Here is a 12,500-nt window from a genome sequence, read left to right as displayed (position 1 = left end):
CGAGCTGCCTGGAGCCCAGGGGCCGCGGGAAAGTCTGTGGAGAGCCGCTGTGTCCCTGGATGAAATGAGGAAAAAGGTGAAAAAATGGCAAAGTGTCAAGGGAGAAATTCAGAAACCCATGCCTAGGGTCCTGGAGCCCAGGGGCGGCTGTAAAGTCTGTGGAGTGCCGCTGTGTCCCTGGATGAAATGAGAAAAAAGGTGAAAAAATGGCAAAGTGTCAAGGGAGAAATTCAGAAACTCAGGCCGAGCTGCCTGGAGCCCAGGGGCCGCGGGAAAGTCTGTGGAGAGCCGCTGTGTCCCTGGATGAAATGAAGAAAAAGGTGAAAAAATGGCAAAGTGTCAAGGGAGAAATTCAGAAACCCATGCCTAGGGTCCTGGAGCCCAGGGGCCGCGGGAAAGTCTGTGGAGAGCCGCTGTGTCCCTGGATGAAATGAGAAAAAAGGTGAAAAAATGGCAAAGTGTCAAGGGAGCTAGGCAGAAACCCATGCCTAGGGTCCTGGAGCCCAGGGGCGGTTCTAAAGTCTGTGAGAGCCGCTGTGTCCCTGGATGAAATGAGAAAAAGGGTGAAAAAATGGCAAAGTGTCAAGGGAGAAATTCAGAAACTCAGGCCGAGCTGCCTGGAGCCCAGGGGCGGCTGCAAAGTCTGTGGAGAGCCGCTGTGTCCCTGGATGAAATGAGAAAAAGGGTGGAAAAATGGCAAAGTGTCAAGGGAGCTAGGCAGAAACCCATGCCTAGGGTCCTGGAGCCCAGGGGCCGCGGGAAAGTCTGTGGAGAGCCGCTGTGTCCCTGGATGAAATGAGAAAAAAGGTGAAAAAATGGCAAAGTGTCAAGGGAGAAATTCAGAAACTCAGGCCGAGCTGCCTGGAGCCTCAAAGCGGATAGAAATAGCGTGGAGAGCCGCTGTTAAGCCAGACGCCCTCTGGCGGACACAGGCAGGAGTTGCAGTAAATGCATTGAAGTCAATGGGCGAGAGTAAGCCATGCCTTGCGTCCTGGAGCCCAGGGGCGGTTCTAAAGTCTGTGAGAGCCGCTGTGTCCCTGGATGAAATGAGAAAAAGGGTGGAAAAATGGCAAAGTGTCAAGGGAGCTAGGCAGAAACCCATGCCTAGGGTCCTGGAGCCCAGGGGCCGCGGGAAAGTCTGTGGAGAGCCGCTGTGTCCCTGGATGAAATGAGAAAAAAGGTGAAAAAATGGCAAAGTGTCAAGGGAGCTAGGCAGAAACCCATGCCTAGGGTCCTGGAGCCCAGGGGCCGCGGGAAAGTCTGTGGAGAGCCGCTGTTGCCCTGGATGAAATGAGAAAAAAGGTGAAAAAATGGCAAAGTGTCAAGGGAGCTAGGCAGAAACCCATGCCTAGGGTCCTGGAGCCCAGGGGCGGTTCTAAAGTCTGTGAGAGCCGCTGTGTCCCTGGATGAAATGAGAAAAAAGGTGAAAAAATGGCAAAGTGTCAAGGGAGAAATTCAGAAACCCGTGCCTAGGGTCCTGGAGCCCAGGGGCGGTTCTAAAGTCTGTGAGAGCCGCTGTGTCCCTGGATGAAATGAGAAAAAGGGTGAAAAAATGGCAAAGTGTCAAGGGAGCTAGGCAGAAACCCATGCCTAGGGTCCTGGAGCCCAGGGGCGGCTGCAAAGTCTGTGGAGAGCCGCTGTGTCCCTGGATGAAATGAGAAAAAAGGTGAAAAAATGGCAAAGTGTCAAGGGAGAAATTCAGAAACCCAGGCCGAGCTGCCTGGAGCCCAGGGGCGGCTGCAAAGTCTGTGGAGAGCCGCTGTGTCCCTGGATGAAATGAGGAAAAAGGTGAAAAAATGGCAAAGTGTCAAGGGAGCTAGGCAGAAACCCATGCCTAGGGTCCTGGAGCCCAGGGGCGGCTGCAAAGTCTGTGGAGAGCCGCTGTGTCCCTGGATGAAATGAGAAAAAAGGTGAAAAAATGGCAAAGTGTCAAGGGAGAAATTCAGAAACCCGTGCCTAGGGTCCTGGAGCCCAGGGGCGGTTCTAAAGTCTGTGAGAGCCGCTGTGTCCCTGGATGAAATGAGAAAAAGGGTGAAAAAATGGCAAAGTGTCAAGGGAGCTAGGCAGAAACCCATGCCTAGGGTCCTGGAGCCCAGGGGCCGCGGGAAAGTCTGTGGAGAGCCGCTGTTGCCCTGGATGAAATGAGAAAAAAGGTGAAAAAATGGCAAAGTGTCAAGGGAGCTAGGCAGAAACCCATGCCTAGGGTCCTGGAGCCCAGGGGCGGCTGCAAAGTCTGTGGAGAGCCGCTGTGTCCCTGGATGAAATGAGAAAAAAGGTGAAAAAATGGCAAAGTGTCAAGGGAGAAATTCAGAAACCCAGGCCGAGCTGCCTGGAGCCCAGGGGCGGCTGCAAAGTCTGTGGAGAGCCGCTGTGTCCCTGGATGAAATGAGGAAAAAGGTGAAAAAATGGCAAAGTGTCAAGGGAGAAATTCAGAAACCCATGCCTAGGGTCCTGGAGCCCAGGGGCGGCTGTAAAGTCTGTGGAGAGCCGCTGTGTCCCTGGATGAAATGAGAAAAAGGGTGGAAAAATGGCAAAGTGTCAAGGGAGAAATTCAGAAACCCAGGCCGAGCTGCCTGGAGCCCAGGGGCGGCTGCAAAGTCTGTGGAGAGCCGCTGTGTCCCTGGATGAAATGAGAAAAAAGGTGAAAAAATGGCAAAGTGTCAAGGGAGAAATTCAGAAACCCAGGCCGAGCTGCCTGGAGCCCAGGGGCGGTTCTAAAGTCTGTGAGAGCCGCTGTGTCCCTGGATGAAATGAGAAAAAGGGTGAAAAAATGGCAAAGTGTCAAGGGAAAAATTCAGAAACCCATGCCTAGGGTCCTGGAGCCCAGGGGCCGCGGGAAAGTCTGTGGAGAGCCGCTGTTGCCCTGGATGAAATGAGAAAAAAGGTGAAAAAATGGCAAAGTGTCAAGGGAGCTAGGCAGAAACCCATGCCTAGGGTCCTGGAGCCCAGGGGCCGCGGGAAAGTCTGTGGAGAGCCGCTGTGTCCCTGGATGAAATGAGAAAAAAGGTGAAAAAATGGCAAAGTGTCAAGGGAGAAATTCAGAAACCCAGGCCGAGCTGCCTGGAGCCCAGGGGCGGCTGCAAAGTCTGTGGAGAGCCGCTGTGTCCCTGGATGAAATGAGAAAAAGGGTGAAAAAATGGCAAAGTGTCAAGGGAGAAATTCAGAAACTCAGGCCGAGCTGCCTGGAGCCCAGGGGCGGCTGCAAAGTCTGTGGAGAGCCGCTGTGTCCCTGGATGAAATGAGAAAAAGGGTGGAAAAATGGCAAAGTGTCAAGGGAGAAATTCAGAAACTCAGGCCGAGCTGGCTGGAGCCCAGGGGCGGCTGCAAAGTCTGTGGAGAGCCGCTGTGTCCCTGGATGAAATGAGAAAAAGGGTGGAAAAATGGCAGAGTGTCAAGGGAGCTAGGCAGAAACCCATGCCGAGCTGCCTGGAGCCCAGGGGCGGCTGTAAAGTCTGTGGAGTGCCGCTGTGTCCCTGGATGAAATGAGAAAAAAGGTGAAAAAATGGCAAAGTGTCAAGGGAGAAATTCAGAAACTCAGGCCGAGCTGCCTGGAGCCCAGGGGCCGCGGGAAAGTCTGTGGAGAGCCGCTGTGTCCCTGGATGAAATGAGAAAAAAGGTGAAAAAATGGCAAAGTGTCAAGGGAGAAATTCAGAAACTCAGGCCGAGCTGCCTGGAGCCTCAAAGCGGATAGAAATAGCGTGGAGAGCCGCTGTTAAGCCAGACGCCCTCTGGCGGACACAGGCAGGAGTTGCAGTAAATGCATTGAAGTCAATGGGCGAGAGTAAGCCATGCCTTGCGTCCTGGAGCCCAGGGGCGGTTCTAAAGTCTGTGAGAGCCGCTGTGTCCCTGGATGAAATGAGAAAAAGGGTGAAAAAATGGCAAAGTGTCAAGGGAGCTAGGCAGAAACCCATGCCTAGGGTCCTGGAGCCCAGGGGCCGCGGGAAAGTCTGTGGAGAGCCGCTGTTGCCCTGGATGAAATGAGAAAAAAGGTGAAAAAATGGCAAAGTGTCAAGGGAGCTAGGCAGAAACCCATGCCTAGGGTCCTGGAGCCCAGGGGCGGTTCTAAAGCCTGTGAGAGCCGCTGTTGCCCTGGATGAAATGAGAAAAAAGGTGAAAAAATGGCAAAGTGTCAAGGGAGCTAGGCAGAAACCCATGCCTAGGGTCCTGGAGCCCAGGGGCGGTTCTAAAGTCTGTGAGAGCCGCTGTTGCCCTGGATGAAATGAGAAAAAAGGTGAAAAAATGGCAAAGTGTCAAGGGAGAAATTCAGAAACCCAGGCCGAGCTGCCTGGAGCCCGGGGGCGGCTGCAAAGTCTGTGGAGAGCCGCTGTGTCCCTGGATGAAATGAGAAAAAAGGTGAAAAAATGGCAAAGTGTCAAGGGAGAAATTCAGAAACCCAGGCCGAGCTGCCTGGAGCCCAGGGGCGGCTGCAAAGTCTGTGGAGAGCCGCTGTGTCCCTGGATGAAATGAGAAAAAAGGTGAAAAAATGGCAAAGTGTCAAGGGAGAAATTCAGAAACCCAGGCCGAGCTGCCTGGAGCCCAGGGGCGGCTGCAAAGTCTGTGGAGAGCCGCTGTGTCCCTGGATGAAATGAGAAAAAAGGTGAAAAAATGGCAAAGTGTCAAGGGAGAAATTCAGAAACCCAGGCCGAGCTGCCTGGAGCCCGGGGGCGGCTGTAAAGTCTGTGGAGAGCCGCTGTGTCCCTGGATGAAATGAGAAAAAGGGTGGAAAAATGGCAAAGTGTCAAGGGAGCTAGGCAGAAACCCATGCCTAGGGTCCTGGAGCCCAGGGGCCGCGGGAAAGTCTGTGGAGAGCCGCTGTTGCCCTGGATGAAATGAGAAAAAAGGTGAAAAAATGGCAAAGTGTCAAGGGAGCTAGGCAGAAACCCATGCCTAGGGTCCTGGAGCCCAGGGGCGGTTCTAAAGTCTGTGAGAGCCGCTGTTGCCCTGGATGAAATGAGAAAAAGGGTGAAAAAATGGCAAAGTGTCAAGGGAAAAATTCAGAAACCCATGCCTAGGGTCCTGGAGCCCAGGGGCGGCTGTAAAGTCTGTGGAGAGCCGCTGTGTCCCTGGATGAAATGAGAAAAAGGGTGGAAAAATGGCAAAGTGTCAAGGGAGCTAGGCAGAAACCCATGCCGAGCTGCCTGGAGCCCAGGGGCGGTTCTAAAGCCTGTGAGAGCCGCTGTTGCCCTGGATGAATTGAGAAAAAGGGTGGAAAAATGGCAAAGTGTCAAGGGAGAAATTCAGAAACCCATGCCGAGCGTCCTGGAGCCCAGGGGCCGCGGGAAAGTCTGTGGAGAGCCGCTGTTGCCCTGGATGAAATGAGAAAAAGGGTGAAAAAATGGCAAAGTGTCAAGGGAGCTAGGCAGAAACCCATGCCTAGGGTCCTGGAGCCCAGGGGCCGCGGGAAAGTCTGTGGAGAGCCGCTGTGTCCCTGGATGAAATGAGAAAAAAGGTGAAAAAATGGCAAAGTGTCAAGGGAGCTAGGCAGAAACCCATGCCTAGGGTCCTGGAGCCAAGGGGCCGCGGGAAAGTCTGTGGAGAGCCGCTGTGTCCCTGGATGAAATGAGAAAAAAGGTGAAAAAATGGCAAAGTGTCAAGGGAGCTAGGCAGAAACCCATGCCTAGGGTCCTGGAGCCCAGGGGCCGCGGGAAAGTCTGTGGAGAGCCGCTGTGTCCCTGGATGAAATGAGAAAAAAGGTGAAAAAATGGCAAAGTGTCAAGGGAGCTAGGCAGAAACCCATGCCTAGGGTCCTGGAGCCCAGGGGCGGTTCTAAAGTCTGTGAGAGCCGCTGTGTCCCTGGATGAAATGAGAAAAAGGGTGAAAAAATGGCAAAGTGTCAAGGGAGAAATTCAGAAACTCAGGCCGAGCTGCCTGGAGCCCAGGGGCGGCTGCAAAGTCTGTGGAGAGCCGCTGTGTCCCTGGATGAAATGAGAAAAAGGGTGGAAAAATGGCAAAGTGTCAAGGGAGCTAGGCAGAAACCCATGCCTAGGGTCCTGGAGCCCAGGGGCCGCGGGAAAGTCTGTGGAGAGCCGCTGTGTCCCTGGATGAAATGAGAAAAAAGGTGAAAAAATGGCAAAGTGTCAAGGGAGCTAGGCAGAAACCCATGCCTAGGGTCCTGGAGCCCAGGGGCGGCTGCAAAGTCTGTGGAGTGCCGCTGTGTCCCTGGATGAAATGAGAAAAAGGGTGGAAAAATGGCAAAGTGTCAAGGGAGAAATTCAGAAACCCAGGCCGAGCTGCCTGGAGCCCAGGGGCGGCTGCAAAGTCTGTGGAGAGCCGCTGTGTCCCTGGATGAAATGAGAAAAAAGGTGAAAAAATGGCAAAGTGTCAAGGGAGAAATTCAGAAACCCAGGCCGAGCTGCCTGGAGCCCAGGGGCGGCTGCAAAGTCTGTGGAGAGCCGCTGTGTCCCTGGATGAAATGAGAAAAAAGGTGAAAAAATGGCAAAGTGTCAAGGGAGCTAGGCAGAAACCCATGCCTAGGGTCCTGGAGCCCAGGGGCCGCGGGAAAGTCTGTGGAGAGCCGCTGTGTCCCTGGATGAAATGAGAAAAAAGGTGAAAAAATGGCAAAGTGTCAAGGGAAAAATTCAGAAACCCATGCCTAGGGTCCTGGAGCCCAGGGGCGGCTGTAAAGTCTGTGGAGAGCCGCTGTGTCCCTGGATGAAATGAGAAAAAGGGTGGAAAAATGGCAAAGTGTCAAGGGAGCTAGGCAGAAACCCATGCCGAGCTGCCTGGAGCCCAGGGGCGGTTCTAAAGCCTGTGAGAGCCGCTGTGTCCCTGGATGAATTGAGAAAAAGGGTGGAAAAATGGCAAAGTGTCAAGGGAGAAATTCAGAAACCCATGCCGAGCGTCCTGGAGCCCAGGGGCCGCGGGAAAGTCTGTGGAGAGCCGCTGTTGCCCTGGATGAAATGAGAAAAAGGGTGAAAAAATGGCAAAGTGTCAAGGGAGCTAGGCAGAAACCCATGCCTAGGGTCCTGGAGCCCAGGGGCCGCGGGAAAGTCTGTGGAGAGCCGCTGTGTCCCTGGATGAAATGAGAAAAAAGGTGAAAAAATGGCAAAGTGTCAAGGGAGAAATTCAGAAACCCAGGCCGAGCTGCCTGGAGCCCAGGGGCGGCTGTAAAGTCTGTGGAGTGCCGCTGTGTCCCTGGATGAAATGAGAAAAAGGGTGGAAAAATGGCAAAGTGTCAAGGGAGCTAGGCAGAAACCCATGCCTAGGGTCCTGGAGCCCAGGGGCGGCTGCAAAGTCTGTGGAGTGCCGCTGTGTCCCTGGATGAAATGAGAAAAAGGGTGGAAAAATGGCAAAGTGTCAAGGGAGAAATTCAGAAACCCAGGCCGAGCTGGCTGGAGCCCAGGGGCGGCTGCAAAGTCTGTGGAGAGCCGCTGTGTCCCTGGATGAAATGAGAAAAAGGGTGGAAAAATGGCAAAGTGTCAAGGGAGCTAGGCAGAAACCCATGCCTAGGGTCCTGGAGCCCAGGGGCCGCGGGAAAGTCTGTGGAGAGCCGCTGTGTCCCTGGATGAAATGAGAAAAAAGGTGAAAAAATGGCAAAGTGTCAAGGGAGCTAGGCAGAAACCCATGCCTAGGGTCCTGGAGCCCAGGGACGGCTGCAAAGTCTGTGGAGAGCCGCTGTGTCCCTGGATGAAATGAGAAAAAAGGTGAAAAAATGGCAAAGTGTCAAGGGAGCTAGGCAGAAACCCATGCCTATGGTCCTGGAGCCCAGGGGCCGCGGGAAAGTCTGTGGAGAGCCGCTGTGTCCCTGGATGAAATGAGAAAAAGGGTGGAAAAATGGCAAAGTGTCAAGGGAGAAATTCAGAAACCCAGGCCGAGCTGCCTGGAGCCCAGGGGCGGCTGCAAAGTCTGTGGAGAGCCGCTGTGTCCCTGGATGAAATGAGAAAAAAGGTGAAAAAATGGCAAAGTGTCAAGGGAGAAATTCAGAAACCCAGGCCGAGCTGCCTGGAGCCCAGGGGCGGCTGCAAAGTCTGTGGAGAGCCGCTGTGTCCCTGGATGAAATGAGGAAAAAGGTGAAAAAATGGCAAAGTGTCAAGGGAGAAATTCAGAAACCCATGCCTAGGGTCCTGGAGCCCAGGGGCGGCTGTAAAGTCTGTGGAGAGCCGCTGTGTCCCTGGATGAAATGAGAAAAAGGGTGGAAAAATGGCAAAGTGTCAAGGGAGCTCGGCAGAAACCCATGCCGAGCTGCCTGGAGCCCAGGGGCGGTTCTAAAGTCTGTGAGAGCCGCTGTGTCCCTGGATGAAATGAGAAAAAGGGTGAAAAAATGGCAAAGTGTCAAGGGAGCTAGGCAGAAACCCATGCCTAGGGTCCTGGAGCCCAGGGGCCGCGGGAAAGTCTGTGGAGAGCCGCTGTGTCCCTGGATGAAATGAGAAAAAAGGTGAAAAAATGGCAAAGTGTCAAGGGAGCTAGGCAGAAACCCATGCCTAGGGTCCTGGAGCCAAGGGGCCGCGGGAAAGTCTGTGGAGAGCCGCTGTGTCCCTGGATGAAATGAGAAAAAAGGTGAAAAAATGGCAAAGTGTCAAGGGAGCTAGGCAGAAACCCATGCCTAGGGTCCTGGAGCCCAGGGGCCGCGGGAAAGTCTGTGGAGAGCCGCTGTGTCCCTGGATGAAATGAGAAAAAAGGTGAAAAAATGGCAAAGTGTCAAGGGAGCTAGGCAGAAACCCATGCCTAGGGTCCTGGAGCCCAGGGGCGGTTCTAAAGTCTGTGAGAGCCGCTGTGTCCCTGGATGAAATGAGAAAAAGGGTGAAAAAATGGCAAAGTGTCAAGGGAGAAATTCAGAAACTCAGGCCGAGCTGCCTGGAGCCCAGGGGCGGTTCTAAAGTCTGTGAGAGCCGCTGTGTCCCTGGATGAAATGAGAAAAAGGGTGAAAAAATGGCAAAGTGTCAAGGGAGCTAGGCAGAAACCCATGCCTAGGGTCCTGGAGCCCAGGGGCCGCGGGAAAGTCTGTGGAGAGCCGCTGTTGCCCTGGATGAAATGAGAAAAAAGGTGAAAAAATGGCAAAGTGTCAAGGGAGCTAGGCAGAAACCCATGCCTAGGGTCCTGGAGCCCAGGGGCGGTTCTAAAGTCTGTGAGAGCCGCTGTGTCCCTGGATGAAATGAGAAAAAAGGTGAAAAAATGGCAAAGTGTCAAGGGAGAAATTCAGAAACCCGTGCCTAGGGTCCTGGAGCCCAGGGGCGGCTGTAAAGTCTGTGGAGAGCCGCTGTGTCCCTGGATGAAATGAGAAAAAGGGTGGAAAAATGGCAAAGTGTCAAGGGAGCTAGGCAGAAACCCATGCCTAGGGTCCTGGAGCCCAGGGGCCGCGGGAAAGTCTGTGGAGAGCCGCTGTTGCCCTGGATGAAATGAGAAAAAAGGTGAAAAAATGGCAAAGTGTCAAGGGAGCTAGGCAGAAACCCATGCCTAGGGTCCTGGAGCCCAGGGGCGGTTCTAAAGTCTGTGAGAGCCGCTGTTGCCCTGGATGAAATGAGAAAAAGGGTGAAAAAATGGCAAAGTGTCAAGGGAAAAATTCAGAAACCCATGCCTAGGGTCCTGGAGCCCAGGGGCGGCTGTAAAGTCTGTGGAGAGCCGCTGTGTCCCTGGATGAAATGAGAAAAAGGGTGGAAAAATGGCAAAGTGTCAAGGGAGCTAGGCAGAAACCCATGCCGAGCTGCCTGGAGCCCAGGGGCGGTTCTAAAGCCTGTGAGAGCCGCTGTTGCCCTGGATGAATTGAGAAAAAGGGTGGAAAAATGGCAAAGTGTCAAGGGAGAAATTCAGAAACCCATGCCGAGCGTCCTGGAGCCCAGGGGCCGCGGGAAAGTCTGTGGAGAGCCGCTGTTGCCCTGGATGAAATGAGAAAAAGGGTGAAAAAATGGCAAAGTGTCAAGGGAGCTAGGCAGAAACCCATGCCTAGGGTCCTGGAGCCCAGGGGCCGCGGGAAAGTCTGTGGAGAGCCGCTGTGTCCCTGGATGAAATGAGAAAAAAGGTGAAAAAGTAACAAAGTGTCAAGGGAGAAATTCAGAAACCCAGGCCGAGCTGCCTGGAGCCTCAAAGCGGATAGAAATAGCGTGGAGAGCCGCTGTTAAGCCAGACGCCCTCTGGCGGACACAGGCAGGAGTTGCAGTAAATGCATTGAAGTCAATGGGCGAGAGTACCCAATGCGCCAAAAAAGTGCTGAAAATATGACAAAGTGTCAAATGAATGGGAGGCAATGGGCGAGAGTACCCAATGCGCCAAAAAAGTGCTGAAAATATGACAAAGTGTCAAATGAATGGGAGTCAATGGGCGAGAGTACCCAATGCACAAAAAAAGTGCTGAAAAAGTCCACACGAGCCTAGTCAGAAATGCAGGCCGAGGCGGCTGGAGCCCCAAAGCGGCTATAAAAAGCGTGGAGAGCCGCTGTCGCCCTGGAGAAACGGAGAAAAAGTGCTGAAAAAAGGCCCACGTCCTAACGGACCTAGGCGGAAGTGCAGGCGAGGCGGCAGGAGTCTGAAAACCGCTATAAAAAGCGTGGAGAGCCGCTGTCGCCCCGGAGAAACGTAGAAAAAGTGCTGAAAAAAGGCCTAAATCCTAACGGACCGAGGCGGAAGTGCAGGCGAGGCGGCAGGAGTCTGAAAACGGCTATAAAATGCGTGGAGAGCCGCTGTCGCCCCGGAGGAACGGAGAAAAAGTGCTGAAAAAAGGCCTAAATCCTAACGGACCGAGGCGGAAGTGCAGGCGAGGCGGCAGGAGTCTGAAAACGGCTATAAAATGCGTGGAGAGCCGCTGTCGCCCCGGAGGAACGGAGAAAAAGTGCTGAAAAAAGGCCTAAATCCTAACGGACCGAGGCGGAAGTGCAGGCGAGGCGGCAGGAGTCTGAAAACGGCTATAAAATGCGTGGAGAGCCGCTGTCGCCCCGGAGGAACGGAGAAAAAGTGCTGAAAAAAGGCCTAAATCCTAACGGACCGAGGCGGAAGTGCAGGCGAGGCGGCAGGAGTCTGAAAGCGGCTATAAAACGCGTGGAGAGCCGCTCGGATGATTTTTCAAAGTGTCAAATGAATGGGAGTGAATGGGGCAGAGTACCCAATGTGTAAAAAAAGTGCTGAAAAAACGACAAAGTCCACACGAGCCTAGTCAGAAATGCAGTCCGAGGCGGCTGGAGCCCCAAAGCGGCTATAAAACGCGTGGAGAGCCGCTCGGATGATTTTTCAAAGTGTCAAATGAATGGGAGTGAATGGGGCAGAGTACCCAATGTGTAAAAAAAGTGCTGAAAAAACGACAAAGTCCACACGAGCCTAGTCAGAAATGAAGGCCGAGGCGGCTGGAGCCCCAAAGCGGCTATAAAATGCGTGGAGAGCCGCTCGGATGATTTTTCTAAGTGTGAAATGAATGGGAGTGAATGGGGCGGAGTACCCAATGCGCGAAAAAAGTGCTGAAAAAACGACAAAGTGTCAAATGAATGGGAGTGAATGGGCGGAGTACCCAATGCGTGAAAAAAGGTCTGGAAAAACGACAAAGTGTCAAATGAATGGGAGTCAATGGGCGGAGTACCCAATGCGCGAAAAAAGTGCTGAAAAAATGACAAAGTGTCAAATGAATGGGAGTCAATGAGTGTTTTGGTCGACCAGGAAAAAACGCGTTTACGGGAGAGGGTAAATCAGCCGAGAGGGGGGGGGGGGGTATACTTTACCCTCTCCCGTAAATGCCATTTTTCCTGGTTGACCAAAACACCTCCAGCACGATTTCGGAAACCCAGTTTTTAGAAACACTGACCTCCAGGGGAAGTACCGAGAAAAGCACACTTTTGAATCCGCTTTTGACGCACTGAAACACGGACGTGAGCTGGGGCTGTGCCGCTCTTGGAAAACCCCTGGAGGTTATTTTCTAAAACGGGTTTCCGCGTCCCCCTGGGCGCCCGTGTTGGGCCGCGCAAGGCGGTCCGGGCTGCCCACCCCATCTGAGTGCCCCGTTGGGCCGCGTGCATGGCAGGCATCCAAGGAAGGCTGATGAGCAGCGGTGATGATGATGATGAGACACCAGCTGCAATTTTGACAAAGTGTCACCTCTCAAGCATTTCCAAGCGTGACACAAACAAAAGGGAACGGGAACTTTGATATGAGTGACTTGTGCTTCTTTTTCTCCAAGTGTCACTCCACAGCTGGCACCCAGGCTGTGTGACGCAGGTGTCCGACGAGGAGCGCCCGCGATGGGCCGCGTCAGGCGGCCCGGGCCGCGCTATCACCTCCGGATGACAACATCCAAAGGAGCACGTTGGTGCTTGCTGGGAGTTTGCGCACGCGATAGGCGACGCCTGGCGGCCCTGGCCGCGCCTCGCCAGCGGGTAATGACGACCGCGAGCGCCATGCTGCGCCGATGGAGCTGTCCGAGGAGCGAGAGCGCCCGCCATGGGCGGCATCCGGCGGCCCCTGGCCGTGCTTCGTCTGCGGGTCGCTCTCCACCTCCGGGTGGCCAATCCGAGGTGTCCGCAAAGTGTGTGCGCTCGCCATGGGCGGCATCCGGCGGCCTCTGGCCGTGCTTCGTCTGCGGGTGCA

Source organism: Dunckerocampus dactyliophorus, unplaced genomic scaffold (genome assembly GCF_027744805.1).
Source record: "Dunckerocampus dactyliophorus isolate RoL2022-P2 unplaced genomic scaffold, RoL_Ddac_1.1 HiC_scaffold_71, whole genome shotgun sequence".
NCBI classification, from domain to species: domain Eukaryota; kingdom Metazoa; phylum Chordata; class Actinopteri; order Syngnathiformes; family Syngnathidae; genus Dunckerocampus; species Dunckerocampus dactyliophorus.
This window is presented reverse-complemented; position numbering follows the sequence as displayed.